The sequence below is a fragment of the Ambystoma mexicanum genome, chromosome 7q (genome assembly GCF_040938575.1).
Source record: "Ambystoma mexicanum isolate Mex_15411 chromosome 7q, UKY_AmexF1_1, whole genome shotgun sequence".
Lineage (NCBI taxonomy): Eukaryota > Metazoa > Chordata > Amphibia > Caudata > Ambystomatidae > Ambystoma > Ambystoma mexicanum.
This window is the reverse complement of record NC_090941.1, coordinates 638,302,401-638,317,130: the sequence shown is the minus strand read 5'-3', so window position 1 is coordinate 638,317,130 and position 14,730 is coordinate 638,302,401.

Genomic DNA, 14,730 nt, shown 5'->3' with positions numbered 1-14,730 from the left:
CATGCCATCAACAGCAGGCCAAAAGATCCACAGCACTTCTCAAGGGATAATACCACAAGCACTCCTAATAATGTACAAAACATTCCAGAGCAATGGAACAATTACATTGAAGCATATGAAGAACAAACTGACCTCACACATAACAAATGCAGATGTGAACCGACGTTGCAACACGATCAAGTGTCCATACCAACCACTATGCTTGATTTACAAAATATGCTCATAGCAATTATTTCACAGTCTCTGCTCCTGTTCATGAAGATACAAGAAGCGAATGTTGATACTGTAAAGGACCACTCGACATGACTTGCCTTAATTCACTCTAAACAAATACATAAAGAGGCAGTCTCAACACAGAGGCACAAGCAAGCCAAATGTGGCAAACACATTTATTTGACATCGCGAGAAGCGGCAGAGCGGAAAAAAGCAAAATGACCAACACGTTAATTGCAATGATGATGTCTGCCAATTCCCGGACAGACAATGTAAAATATGCGGCCAATGAATATGACAATGAACCTCCACAACCTCCCCAAGAGGTAATAAATGGAAGAAGACCACCACCAACCCTCTATAAGGACAGCCAAATTGTAAACAAACACACGCTAATCATGTTTCTCCCCCTGTCGGAAACTTAATTGACTTAAATGAAGAGATAAGCATAGCACTATCGGGCCCCACCTCAGCATTTATGAACAAAACTGGCACCACAAAGACGATCGGCAAAAAGAAAGAAAACACAGAGACTAAAAGGCCCAGAAAACTATGACATATTTGCACAATCCTGTAAGGCTGTCCTACCAAAAAAATACTAAAACATAGTGAGCAAACCAAAAAAAAAGACAAAAATGGATCTCTTGCATTTCTTTGAAATCTTACTACCCCGAAAGCATGCACACAAGACCTAAACACAAAAAGAGGAAATTATACCCAACAAAGTACACAAAGGGGAACAGTACTACCCATCACCAAGACAATCACACTACAAGAAAACCTCTCAACAATACAAAGTAAGGAGCAACCTCAATTAGATGTATTAATGAATATGTCAATATATATGGACGAAGATACTGACAACTCAGAGGAAGCGCAAATACAAATGAGCCAGTGCTCGCATATCATCATAGATCAATATGAGGAAGGACACTCTAAACATTCAATAATTATTGATGTAACTTGTCAAGAAATCTCTGACTCCAATTTAGATCTCAATACAACCGACCAGACCCAGGAATCAAAAACTCCAAGCTGAAATGACAACTCAAGGAGAGTGAATGGCAGTCATCCGCCACACAGACGAAAACAACCAAATATGTCTCTTCCCGAAATCGACAATGAAGTGGCACTCAAACTTCCACAGTTTGTCAACCCCCGGAAACACCAAAAAGAAAAAAGAATGAAATTGACTAGAATTGAGCAACAACAAGATGGATTGATACTTAATAGAACAAATGTCCTGCGGCTCCTCCATGTCATACTCAAACTTAAAACAATAAGATCTCAAGACATACAAACCATTGAATTCATTGACGAATCAAGATTAGATAGAGTGTGGGTAGAGCTCATATCACATTCAAAGGCTAAACTTATGACAGATAATAAGTCTCACCTTTATCAGCGGGGATTCGATCTGAACATAGATGGTGAAAAGAAGGCAAGGCACTCAGGTGACCAGTTCAACAACAAGGATCTCTCACCACAATATCCGACAGAAGAAAATAAGTCAGAGAATATGGAGACCCGGTGGGCACTGATGAGTGGAAGGCAGTCTGTGGATGGTTGGTAAGTATTAGTTACTCAGAGGACCTCCAAAGGGTAAAGGAGGAATGAATTTAAGGGAAACAGAAGTACCTAAGCTGAAGTATAGATTAAGACCCAGAGCGTAAAGAACCTGGGTGGCGTAAACAACACAACCAACAAACAGCAAGAAGAAGACACCAGGTAAGGCAGAAGAAAGCAGAAAGCGAAACAGAATAATAAGGTAGGCAGAGCCTGGAAAGGAAAGCGGCAGCGGAAAGAAATAACGCGCTGCAAAGGGCAAAGGAGAAAGAAAAGTGATGACCAGAAGCAGCAGGAAAACGAAGGGCAGAGCGAGTATCCAAGGCAATAGGAGCGAGAAAAAGAGGAAAAATAGGCAAAGAGCCGAGCACCGCTTAGAGAATGGAACTTACTGTGCTCAAGCAACAACAGAGGAAAACCTAGTTCGTTGCAACGCGCCGGCCGCCGGGAAACTCCTGAAACAAAACCTCCCGGCTGCAACCATTTTGCAAAGAACTAGACCGCTACACAGAGTGCATAGAAAACATGACGGGGAAATCAATGGAATCGAGATCTCCAGCGATCCCATACACGCCATCCCCCAGGAAGTATGACAGAATCAACAAACCTTCATGCATGGCTAAAATAACCGTAGTCAAACAACTGCGCCCCATAAATCACCACAAATATCAGTTTGCTTACCCCACTGAAAAGGAAATATGGGGCATATTGAACCTGTACTGGAATCCGGTGACCATCGTTGATGAAGCCTTTATAGACTCTGTATTTTCAGCAATGGACCAAGACGTTGAGAAATATACACACATAGATTTTATCGTGTGCAGAGACTTAAATATACACCAGTTTGACGCCGCGGGACATATGCTTGAAGAAAACATGCTGTCCCTACGGGCCAGGCGGTGAACAAAGAAACAGCAAAGAGAAACGTATTCCTCTCTGACAGCATAGACAAGAGAACAGGTCGCCCAACCCCGACATGGGCTACAACTGCAATAATCGACTACATATACATGTCGAAGTGAATCTACGATAAAATCAACAACACTGAAAACTACAAATCTTCAAATACCATTACATCATGACAAGGTCCTGGAATTCAGAAAATCCCAAGAACGCAAAACTTAACCTACCACATTTGGAAATTAACTCAGGGATGAATAGGCTCAGAATAAACCAAAGAGCATTGGAAAAACTACCAGAGAATCTTCTGGCCTCAAAACTTGATGGACCTGAGAAAATGAACTACGAATGGTTATTTATTCAATTCAGACAAGTTACACAACCTAGAAAAATGTATAACCAAATGCACCTCTTTGCCTATAACCCACAAGTTGCTGAAAAAAAGAAAGAATTATGGAGGAATTTAAAACGCATAAAACAGAATAACCATCCTTCAACAATATGATGCTGAAAAGATGTTGCAATCTTTAAAAAATCACAATGCAAGAGAGCTATGGTCCCTCTACATCTGCAAGGCCCGCGACAAGACATGTTGGTCTCAGATGTACCCAAGGTGAGCTGGATTGCATACTTTATGGATTTATATAAACCCAGGTCTCTGCTTACCAAAGAGTCAGAGCCAGATCCCAAACTAAAATGGGTACTAACATGGGACAGAGAAGACATCTCCAGAGCAATCCAGAGGCTGAATTCTTCCAGGGCCCTGGGACCCATGGGCTTTCTAACGATGTAATCAAACGAAACCCAGATATCTGGGCGGACATATGTGATAAAATCTTCGATCTAATTGCCCAGACAAACACCATCCCGAGATCTTGGCAACTAGCGATCTTAATTCCTATTTATAAACAAGGATCGCAAAAAGACCCACAGAACTATCGGCCCATAGCACTACTTGACCCCCTTGGGAAGAGTCTTGCTAATATCCTGCTTGATAACCTTAACTCCTGGGCAGCGAAAGAAAAAAGACATGCCATCAGACAAACTGGATTTGTCAAATAGATTGGAACAAATATGAACCTCTTCCTACTAAATTTATTAAAACAGGAACATCCTATGGAGCAAGTTGTCTTCATGGGGGAGCCCATGAGACATACTTAAACCAATTAAGTTGTTATATTCAAATACCAACATCCGTATCAGAATGTCGAAAGAAGGTGCATTAACGGACGAGATCAGAACATGGCATGGACTGAAACAGGGCTGCCCATTGGTGGCCACCCTTTTCAACCTTTTCTCAGCAGATTTTGAAGACAACATCTACACATGAACCCATAAAAACTGAATGCTACATGCTTACCATGCATGATGTATGCAGACAACATTGTTTTATTAGCAAAAATGCCATGAGGGCTTCAAATCGCTCTCTCTAACCTTGGAGACTACATGACAACAAATCAGCTGAAAATGAACGCTAAAAAAACAAAGGTCATGTCCCTGTCGTGACCAACCAAGAGAAAAGCAGATAACCAATCATTTTTTCTCCAAAAACAAAAACTTTTACAAGTAAAGACAATAAAATACCTCTGCATTTGGCTAAATCAATATCCAGTTGAGAAAGAATGGATTCAACATTTAAAATCAAAGGCACTTTCACTCGCCCGTCAAGGTCGTACATTACATCACAAACATGGAAAATTCTCACTAAAACCACTGATTATCTTCTACAGGCAGAAAGTATCAGCAATTCTCACTTATGGCAGGGACACAATGATTATCATAGAAAATACGACATGGCAGCAAGTGGAAGGGATATTTTGGAGAAAAGTATTATCATTACCCACATCTTTCCCGATGCCTCGTATCTGTTTTGAGCTTGCACTCCAATCCCTAGAATCGAGCCTCACTTGGAAACAACTTGACCTGTACCAAAAAATAATCAGCGACCTACACATACCAGCGCTTGACATCCTCCGTTCTAAAAATAACACTAGCAATGAACAAACATTAGTTGCATGGAAAAACTTTGTCGAGTCCAAAAGATCAGCAGCTAACATTTCAATGGAAATGCTTCTGCACCGGCACACAAAGCAGAAAAGAAAATTGCTCTCAATGACTGGATTACCAAAATTGAACTGAAATCCCAATACCAACTAGATTTACCCTGTCAACTTCATAGGAGAGCTATAAATAATCTTCTGAATTACCTAAAGATTTTTCCTATTCAGCAAACACGAGACACCTTCATGAGATTACACTTAAACATTTTGCCAACGTGCAAAATCTTGGCAAAGAGGAAACTGAACCCACCGACCATCGGTTTTGCCGCTTCTGCAACCAAAGAGACACAATAGAAAGTCTAATCGTATAATAATGATTTGCCCAGCAGTGACTGAAACGAGAAATCTATACAGAGACATGTTCATTAATTCACATGGCCAACTAGATCCGGCAGACAGGTGGGCACAAATTTTACTAGGAAATAACAAAAAATTGGTCTTTACAATTGTCCAATTCTGGAACAACATTACAGAAGATCCAGGGAAAAGTCTGAGGCAAAACTGAAAAAGACCGGCTTCACTACTTTGAAGGGTGGTATATGGAGTGCAATCATATTTTTGCTTACTTCTGCCTATTGACCTTGAAAGAACATGACCGCCGGCAAGAAAAACAGGAGCTCATATATCTGAATGAAAACTTTCAATGTTATGTTTTGTAACTGTACAGATGAAAGGTTTATGAAATAAACCATGTAATTTAAATGAAAAAAAAAAACATGTTATCATTGGCTCATTGCAACAGTGCAATCAATGAATCTTTAATCTGCAGGATTTCAAGAGAAAGTTGAAAACTGTTCTTTTTGAGCAATCTCCCTGGGATTATATCTCGCCTGTGTCCTCCATGTACCCTCCTGTTATCCTCTCTGTTCACCCAATTGTTTGTCTTGTTGCAGCCCTCCTATGCCTCAGGGCCGCATCTCTGCAGCGCTTTAGAAATTAAATAAATAAATAAATACATTTGCTTTCATTGAGTCGCATATATGCTGTGATAGAGTCATTTGGTATTATTGGGATGTCAAACTTCCATAGACGTTCTTGGGTCATGATTGGCAAGCTGAACCTCTCGCAGGGATTTGGTGGTTCTGATTGGTCTGATGAACTCACAGCCAGCACCCGACCCCACACACGAGTTCGGATGAGATTTGTGTGTGCCTGGGGATTCTTATGAGAATTTGTGTGTCACCAAACCCCTACTGTGACGTTGGGGTAGGGTGACCGGACGTCCTGGGGTCCCGGAAGTTTTTTAATTTTATAAACCCGTCCCGGGTTTGCAAGGGTGGGTGGCTACAGTCCCAGTTTTTGTCAGGACCCGATTTCGAATATAGACACATCTGTCCTTGTGTGCAAAGTTTCAGTTAATTCACTAACATCAACCTGTCCATAATGCACGTTTTTGTTCCAGAGGAGGACTCCAGGAGGCAAGCAGCATAAAATAGGGTGATATTTAACAAGAGACTGATGGACAGAATGGAGACATGCCATTTTTCCAATGGCCGGTTGTCTCATGGCACTTTGCCCGTGTCAATAATACCCCTAGAGTTGTAACACTGGCCTTACCTTATCACCACATGGGCATATTGACTATTAGTGATGCCCCAAAATGTATGACCTGCACGCCTGTTTGCCCCACATAATGCCAGGAACACAATTTTAAATAATACATAAGAGTAAAACACACCTTCTTAGCTCACCCTGCCCCTTTAACCCTGCCTCACCAAATAATAGAAGTACTTCAACGGGCGATTGCTGAGGTTGAATGTAGTTGCCTGCACAGTGTGCCCCCTGTAACTACTCCTCCACCAGCCAGGGGACATTCCCAGATAAGTGCTGCTAGTGGCCTGCTGTGTGATGCTTCTACAGCTTGTATTTTTGAGGGACATTTTTCACCTTTGCTACCAATGCTGTACTTGTTCATTGTGAGCGAGGGAACCTTGCAATGCTCTGCTACGCATGTTGTTCATGCTATACGAGTTAAGTGTGCCTGAGAGAGAGAATCAGAGAGCGATAGAGTGAAAGAGAGAGAGAGAGGGAAAGAGAGAGAGCGCGGGAGAGATGAAGGAAAGCAGGCTAGAGTCGGGGCACCTGGAGTAGGTGGTGGTGGGGCAGCACATTGAACCTTGCGTAGGTTGGCTAGAATCCTTGCAAAGACCCTGTTACATGCTCCTCTAATAAGCACACTAAGCACAGTTTGCATTAGCTGGGGATTACCTACCCTTGGATTTTTACCCACTCTGTAAGAAAAACATTTAAATTCGTTGTCACCATCTTGGGGTCTGTGACAGACTGGCCTTGAGCATTTTGCTCACAAAGTATACTGCTTCCTTGTCCTTAAATAAACTCTTCCATGGGATCTATACCTTTAATCTGTAGACATTGATTGACAGATGTGGATTAAACATGCAGCTTCACGTGGACCTTGTGGATGCTGGTAGTGATTACACATGGGGGAGATGCCCATGTGAGATTTGGGTAGATTGGTCTATTATATATAAAGAAAAGCCTTATTATCTTTGCATAATGGACGTTATACAAATGGTCCATTATATAATGGTCCATTATATAAAGGTAACAAGTTACCTTTTGTGATAATGAAATTTTAGACGGTGTTAACCAGCCACGTTATACTTATTTACATGACAGCTCAAAACCATTACATGCTGCAGGAGTCAACAACATCCCTAAAGTTCAATGCCTCAAAAACAGAGTTCTTACTGTGTAGATGATACAACGTTCATCCATCAACAATTGTTGTTTTGCCAATTTTATTTTCTAGAAAAAAACTATAGAAAAATATATGGCGTGGTGGGTCAGTAAGGGGTAGAAGGGGGGTAGAGAATAAAGTAAAACTAATACGGTAAGGGGGTTGGAGAACATCCAACATTTTTTAAAAAAATACTTTTTGATGGGTTTTTAAAAAATGAAATTTGCCAAAAAACCCATTGAAAAAATAACTGTCGATGAATGAACATATACAACCCTGTAGATATTTGAAATAATGATGGTGCAATGTCCCATTGCCCAAAGCTCCAAGTTCCCCCACCTGCATAAATTGCTAAACTCACCGGAATTACAGTTGACCATCAATTGTCTCCTATTCCAGAGAAGTCATCGAATTTTTAATGCACAGCTATGATCACTGCACATTTCCTCTCCTTTAGTCACCAAGTTGCACTGGTGAATGAATGCATTTCAACCATGCTTGGCCACCGCAACCCTGTGAACCTCAGACTGCCCAAGAAAGTATTCAGAAAACATCTAAGGATTAACGATTTTGTAGCTCAAATCCTACTGTGAGTGCACTGAGTGAAACATATCTCCCCAGGGCTGATCCAACTTCACAGGCTAATTGCGGATTTTAAGTCTTATAAATCGCTGCAAAGCTTAACATCAAACTGGCTCGTCTTTAGTCTGACACAAAGTCACATCATACTCTCACAATGTCTCAAGAGGATAGCTCAGGGGCAAGGTGATCGCCTTGGAAGCAAGACAAAGCAGCACAACACAGGTTCGATTCTGGGTCTGGGCTTAGAAACCTCTGGGTATTAAGCATGTTATAAATAACCAATTAAAATCCCAACAGAGTGGCTTTTTTCAACCCCTTCTCGCAAATCAGGGGGATTGTCTTGTTTAGTGTAAAGTGTTTCAGATATCACAAATGGGATGCTCTTTAAAATGCACAGAAAACAAACACATTCCCCCTGTGCCTACTTGTTGGAGGCACAAGGGAATGCACAATGCATGAAAGGGTCAATTGTGCAAGCGCTACAGCAGTGGTATGAACCTGTCCCATCCGCATTTTTATCTCTCAGGCAGGAATTACGTTTGTTTATCGCTTTTCACATTTCACAGTGAATGTCTGTACCGTGATCGTGAAGAAACAGGAACGCCAAACAGTGCCGAATCAATTCAGCTGTGAAGCACTGTGCAGGCGTTCCCTCGCAGCATTTGAACGAATTGGACCAGTCAGGTGATAGCGTCACATGACGCGCGGCCCCAAGCATTTCGTTACCACGTGATCCGTAGTAATAACAGTCGGCTGAGCCTTCAGGGTCACGTGATGCCGAAGTGAGTTGGGCCGAAGGCTACGCTGAACATCTGCGAGACGCCAAGGCAGTTGCCAATGGAGGAATGGATGCAGGGATCTCGGGCGCCCATATCCGCTAGGCTGCCTCCATGTGCGCTGCATATGATCACCATGTTGCTGCCGCCCTGAATGGGTAAGTGGGGGTAGATGGTTGGAAGGCAGGTCAGGATGATGAGAACCTGGAAGGGGATGATTAGGACCTGAAAGGGCATTGGCAGTGAAGTGGTGGGAGCCTACATGTGGGACATGTGGGACAGCCTGCATAACTGAGCCCCCCCCAAAGGCCCACGACCCCGTGGGCTGGATGGAGAATCCCGATGGAACTGGGCAACCAGACGAGGGCCATGGACATCCCGGGCAGGAACCCATGAGCGGTCCTCAGGACCGTAACCCAACCAATCCACCAGGTACTGCAACTTCCCCCTGAAATAGCGAGAACCCAAAATGCCGTTCACCTCGTACTCATCAGGGGCGACCGCAGACACGGGAGCAGGAGGAGAAACAATGCGGGTAGGGTCAGGGCAAGGCTTGAGCAGTGAGGTGTGAAACACCGGGTGTATGCGCCAATTAGTAGGAACTGACAGACGATAGGCAACCGGATTCAGGACTCTGGACACTCGGTAAGGACCAATGAACTGAGGGAGGAGTTTGCGGCAGCCAGGAATGTGCAGGTGACGTGAGGACAACCAACCGGGTGCCTCAATCCGCCTCCTGTCAGCCGTTGCCTTCAAGGATAGCTGAGCCTCCCGCAAATGTGCAAGAGTTTGGGCATGGACAGTGGCAAGGTCATGAACACAAGCAGAAGCAGCAGGGGTTCAAGGCAACAAAAGGTCGTGGATGGGATGGGTCCGGGGATGTTGGCCATAGAGGGAATAAAACGGGGAGAAGCCAGTGGAGGAATGCAAAGCGTTGTTGTGTGCGAACTGAGCGAGGTGTAACAAGCCGAGCCAGGACTTCTGGTATTGCAAAGACAAACAACGTAAGTATTGCTCCATGACTTGATTCACCCTTTCCGTCTGACCGTCGGTTTCCGGATGATATGTGGAGGAGAACCGGGCATCAATATCAAGTAGTTTAGTGAGAGCTCGCCAAAAACGGGACGTGAACTGCGAGCCCCTATTGGAAACCAGGACCAAAGGGAGCCCAAATAAACAAAAAACGGACTTGAAGAACAGACTTGCCAATACGGGGGCAGAAGGGATACCTGAACAGGGTATAAAGCGAGCCATCTTCGTGAACGAATCCACCACCACCCACACTGTGTCGTATCCTTGTACCCGGGGTAGGTCGGTAACAAAATCCATCGTGAGGGTATGCCAAGGTTTCGGAGGCACGGGCAAGGGCTGGAGTAGACCCAAAGGACGACCCCTACGTGATTTACATTGGGCGCACACTGAACATGTATTAAAATAGTTCTCCACATCACGCTTCATCGATGGCCACCGGCACCAGTGTTTAAGCAATTCTAGAGTACGCTGTTGACCAGGGTGTCCATTGATGGCGGCGTTGTGAGACCACTCCAGAGCCAGATTCTGGGTATCACTAGTAGGCAATAACAGCCTCTCCTGTACGAAAGGCAATCCGTCGTGATACACGGGATCCCACTCAGACAACTGATGTGGGTGTTGGGAGACCCAGAGATGTATGGCTGACCACAGGGGCTGTGAGGGCGTGCAAATGCAGACTACATGGCAATGATCGAGCACAGTTTCTGGAAAGGTCGGAAGGGACACCCTCCCAGGAGAGCGGGACAATGCATCCGCCTTGCCCTGGGACGCACCCAGCCTATGTTTAATTAAGAAATCATAGGCCGCAAAGAACAGGTGCCAACGTACTTGCCGGCTATTGACACACTTGAGGGATGCAACGTCCTGCAGATTCCGGTGGTCGGTGTATACAATGGTTTGATGCTTGGCCCGTAAAAGGTGGTGTCTCCAAACTTGGAATGCGTCCCTAATAGCAAGGAGTTCTTTCTCTGTAACCGTGTAGTGGGTTTCTGTAGAAGTGAATTTGCGTGAATGGTATGCCACAGGGTGTAGGCGGCTGGACGCTGGCCAGGATTGTGAAAGTACAGCTCCTAACGCAAAAGATGAAGCGTCCGCCTCCACCACAAAGGGCAGTTCTGGGTCCGGGTGTTGGAGGGCAGGGGCCGCGGTGAAGGAGGATTTAAGCGACTCGAAAGCTGCCTGTTGTTCGGAAGACCAGATGAAGGAGACATGTGGGCTGGTCAGGGCCGTCAGTGGTGCTGCAATAGAGGAGAAACCTGGGATGAACCGCCGATAAAAATTAGCGAATCCAAGGAATGACTGCAAGGATTTAAGAGTCACTGGAACAGGCGAGTCCAAGACGGCAAGCACCCTGCACTGATTCATGGTCAGCCCTCCCGGAGAGATGTGAAAACCTAGGAATTCTACTTCCTTGGTATGGAACTGGCATTTCTCTGGCTTAGCGAAGAGTGCGTTCTTGCGCAGTCGGGACAAAACTTCTCGGACATGGAGGATATGTTCTTCCAAAGACGAGGAAAACACAAGGATGTCGTCCAAGTAGACCACGACATAGATGTCCAGGATGTCCCCAAATACATCATCCATAAACCGCTTGAATGTGGCTGGGGCATTACACAGCCCGAAGAGCATTACCATGTATTCGTATAAACCCTGTCGGGTGCAAAACGCTGTCTTCCACTCATCACCCTTGCGGATACGGATCAAATTGTAGGCCCTCCCGGAGATCAAGTTTGGAGTAAATGGAGGAATGCGTTAACCGATCCAGGAGCGGAGATATGAGGGGAATCAGGTATCGATTCTTAACTGTGATGGCATTTAGATGCCTATAGTCCACACAAGGGTGGAGATCACCCTCCTTTTTCGGAACAAAAAAGATAGGGCATACCGCCGGTGAGGTGGAAGGCCGTATGTGGCCAAAACATAGAGCCTTTTGGATATAGTCTTTTAATGCCAGGTCTTTGGAAGACGAGAGAGAGTAGACCCGACCGTTGGGGATCGGGGCATTAGGAACCAGGTCTATGGGACAGTCATACGGTCTGTGCGGGGGTAAACCCTCCGCAGAACCTTCGTCAAAGACTGGCCGGAAATCCTGGTAGACTGTGGGGATATTGGCGAGGACTGCACCGAGCATATGTGGGACTGGTGCACGTGGTTCGTCTTCCTCGGACAGAGTAAGATGAGCTAATGCACCCAACGCTCGTGATGGCGTAAGAATCCCCTCAGTTTCGATGAGATAATAGTGTTAGCATATCTCGGATTCAAAAAGGACTTGACCGGTTCCCCAGTTGATCAGCCGGTTGTGCTGCCTTAACCAGGGTATACCCAGAATGACTCCAAACTGAGGGGTGGATATGAGATTGAATTAAGTGTTTCCCTATGGGTGTCCTGAATGATCATCTCAAGAGAAGCTGTCTGTTGCCAGATAGGGCTGGAGGCAAGGGATGTCCCATCCACGGCCTGCAGAGGTTTAGGGCATTTCTTGGTTACTAGTGGTAGGTTGAGAGCATTAGCCAGTGTTATGTCGATAAAACAGCCCGTGGCTCTGGAGTCAATGACTATCTGAACAGTGTGTAAGACAACCGGATTTGGTTTCAACAGAGCATGGACTACGACAGGTCTAATGGACCCAAATGCAGAAGGTGAACCGGAGGGGGACTGATGAGCGCTCGCCCTGGCCCTCGTAATCAGGGACGAACAATCGGAAAACCCTGATTCTTGTGTTTTGGGTGGAGTGGACAGTCTTTGACATAATGCCTGTTAAGGCCACAGTAAAAGCAAGCATTATCCACTCTCCGGCGTTCCCGTTCTGTCATAGTTATGGGACTGCGTATCCCACCAACCTGCATGGGTTCACTGGATATTTCAGACAGTAAGGGAGTATGTGCACCAGCAAATCTGGCCTCTGCCCTTCGCTCGGTTCGTCAACCTTCTACCTGCAATGCCAGGTCGACCAGATCGGGACATAAAGCCGGAAGTGATGGTACTACCGATAGAGTGTCTTTCATGGAACCGCTTAACCCCCTGTAAAAAACCACAGCTTTTTTGTTCTCAGGCCATGAGGTTTCTGCTGCTAACTGGTTAAAGCACGTTATGTAATCTATGAGGGTATGTTTACCTTGGGCAAGTTCGAGCAACTCCAGATCCCGGGACTGGGCCTTGTGCCTTGTGTCAAATACCTTGGACATTTCGCTCACCAATACATCAAAGTCATAAAGGGCAGGGTGATCGTTTTCTAGCAGTGGATTCGCCTAGGTGGCAGCAATGCCAGACAAATGGGACAACATGAAAGCAGCTTTGGTAGTCGAATCAGGGAATGCCAAGGGTCTGCAGATGAAGTGGAGTTTGCATTGTTTCAGAAATGTACGGAACTTCCTAGAGTCACCTTGGTACCTCTCGGGGGCTGCCAATGGGAAGGGGGTGGGAACCACCACTGGTATGGGGGCAGATGGAGTGCTAGAGGGACCAGGGGTCTGTTGTGTAGTATCCCCGAATTCCAGATCAGCCGGTAGGGGATGGCGTGTGCTTTGGAGGGAGTCAAGACGGTGATGGATAGCCATTATGGCTGCGGCCATATCTGCCCTTAAGACCATGACTGCTTGCACTAGAGCGGCCACAGGGGCTCCGGCTGAGGCCTCCATAATCCGGACGACCAATCAGGCTTCACATTCTGTTATGTCTTGATGGTCGTGAAGATTATGAGGACCTCCATCCACAAGTACCACACAGGGAGATACCAAAACAACTCCCTGTGTGATCCTTGAGGCCACAGGTATTGAGTGCTGGAGTATCAGGAACCAGAACGCTGGAAACCCCCAACCGATGTAAGGCAAGCAAGGGGTTAAGTACACTGGCAAAAACAGACGGTGACCAGAACGTAGCTTAGAACACTAAAAAGGGCTTACCAAAGGTGAAAGGAAACCAGACGCCAACCAAACCTTGAGTTTGGGACGGACAGGGTAGGAGACGTTCCAAGCACCTGCAGTGTGTGACTGGCAGCAGCAAGCGGTGAAGCACACTGGGCGGCACTCTAGATGGACACACGCTGCAATACCTGTGTGAGCCGCGATAACAGGCTCAAGCATAGTAGTAAGTTGGGATGATCTGTAAACAGTCCAAAAGAGTTCCGAGGTCAGAAGCCAAACGAACACAACAGAGTCCGAGGGATGATCCGAAAGAAGCCAGTAAGCAGTCCAGTATTCCGATAACCAACAAGAAGGCAGAACGTAATCCAAGGGCATGACAAGAAGAAATCCGTGAAACAGTCTGTAATTCTGTACCGTGATCGTGAAAAAACAGGAACGCCAAACAGTGCCGAATCAATTCAGCTGTGAAACACTGTGCAGCATTTGAACGAATTGGACCAGTCAGGTGATAGCGTCACATTATTATTTTGCATTTATATAGCGCTACGAACCCACAGGTATCTGAGCGCTTCTTATTGTTACCCACGTTGTGTGGTGCTCATTTATCGACCACGGAAGGATGAAAGGCTGAATTGGGCCCGGCCGGGATTCGAATCAGTGTCAGCAGGCTCTGCACGGATGTCAAAGCCAAAGCTCTACTCGCTGTGCTATCAAGATGCGCGGCCCCAAGCGTTTCCTTATCACGTGATCCGTAGTTATAACAGTCGGCTGAGCCTTCCGGGTCACGTGATGCCGAAGTGAGTTGGGCCGAAGGAATGGACGCAGGGATCTCGGGCGCCCATATCCGCTAGGCTGCCTCCATGTGCGCTGCCTATGATCACCATGTTGCTGCCGCCCTGAATGGGTAAGTGGGGGTAGATGGGTGGAAGGCGGATCAGGATGATGAGAACCTGGAAGGGGATGATTGGGACCTGAAAGGGCATTGGCAGTGGAGTGGTGGGAGCCTACATGTGGGACAGGCTGCATAACAGCTGTAC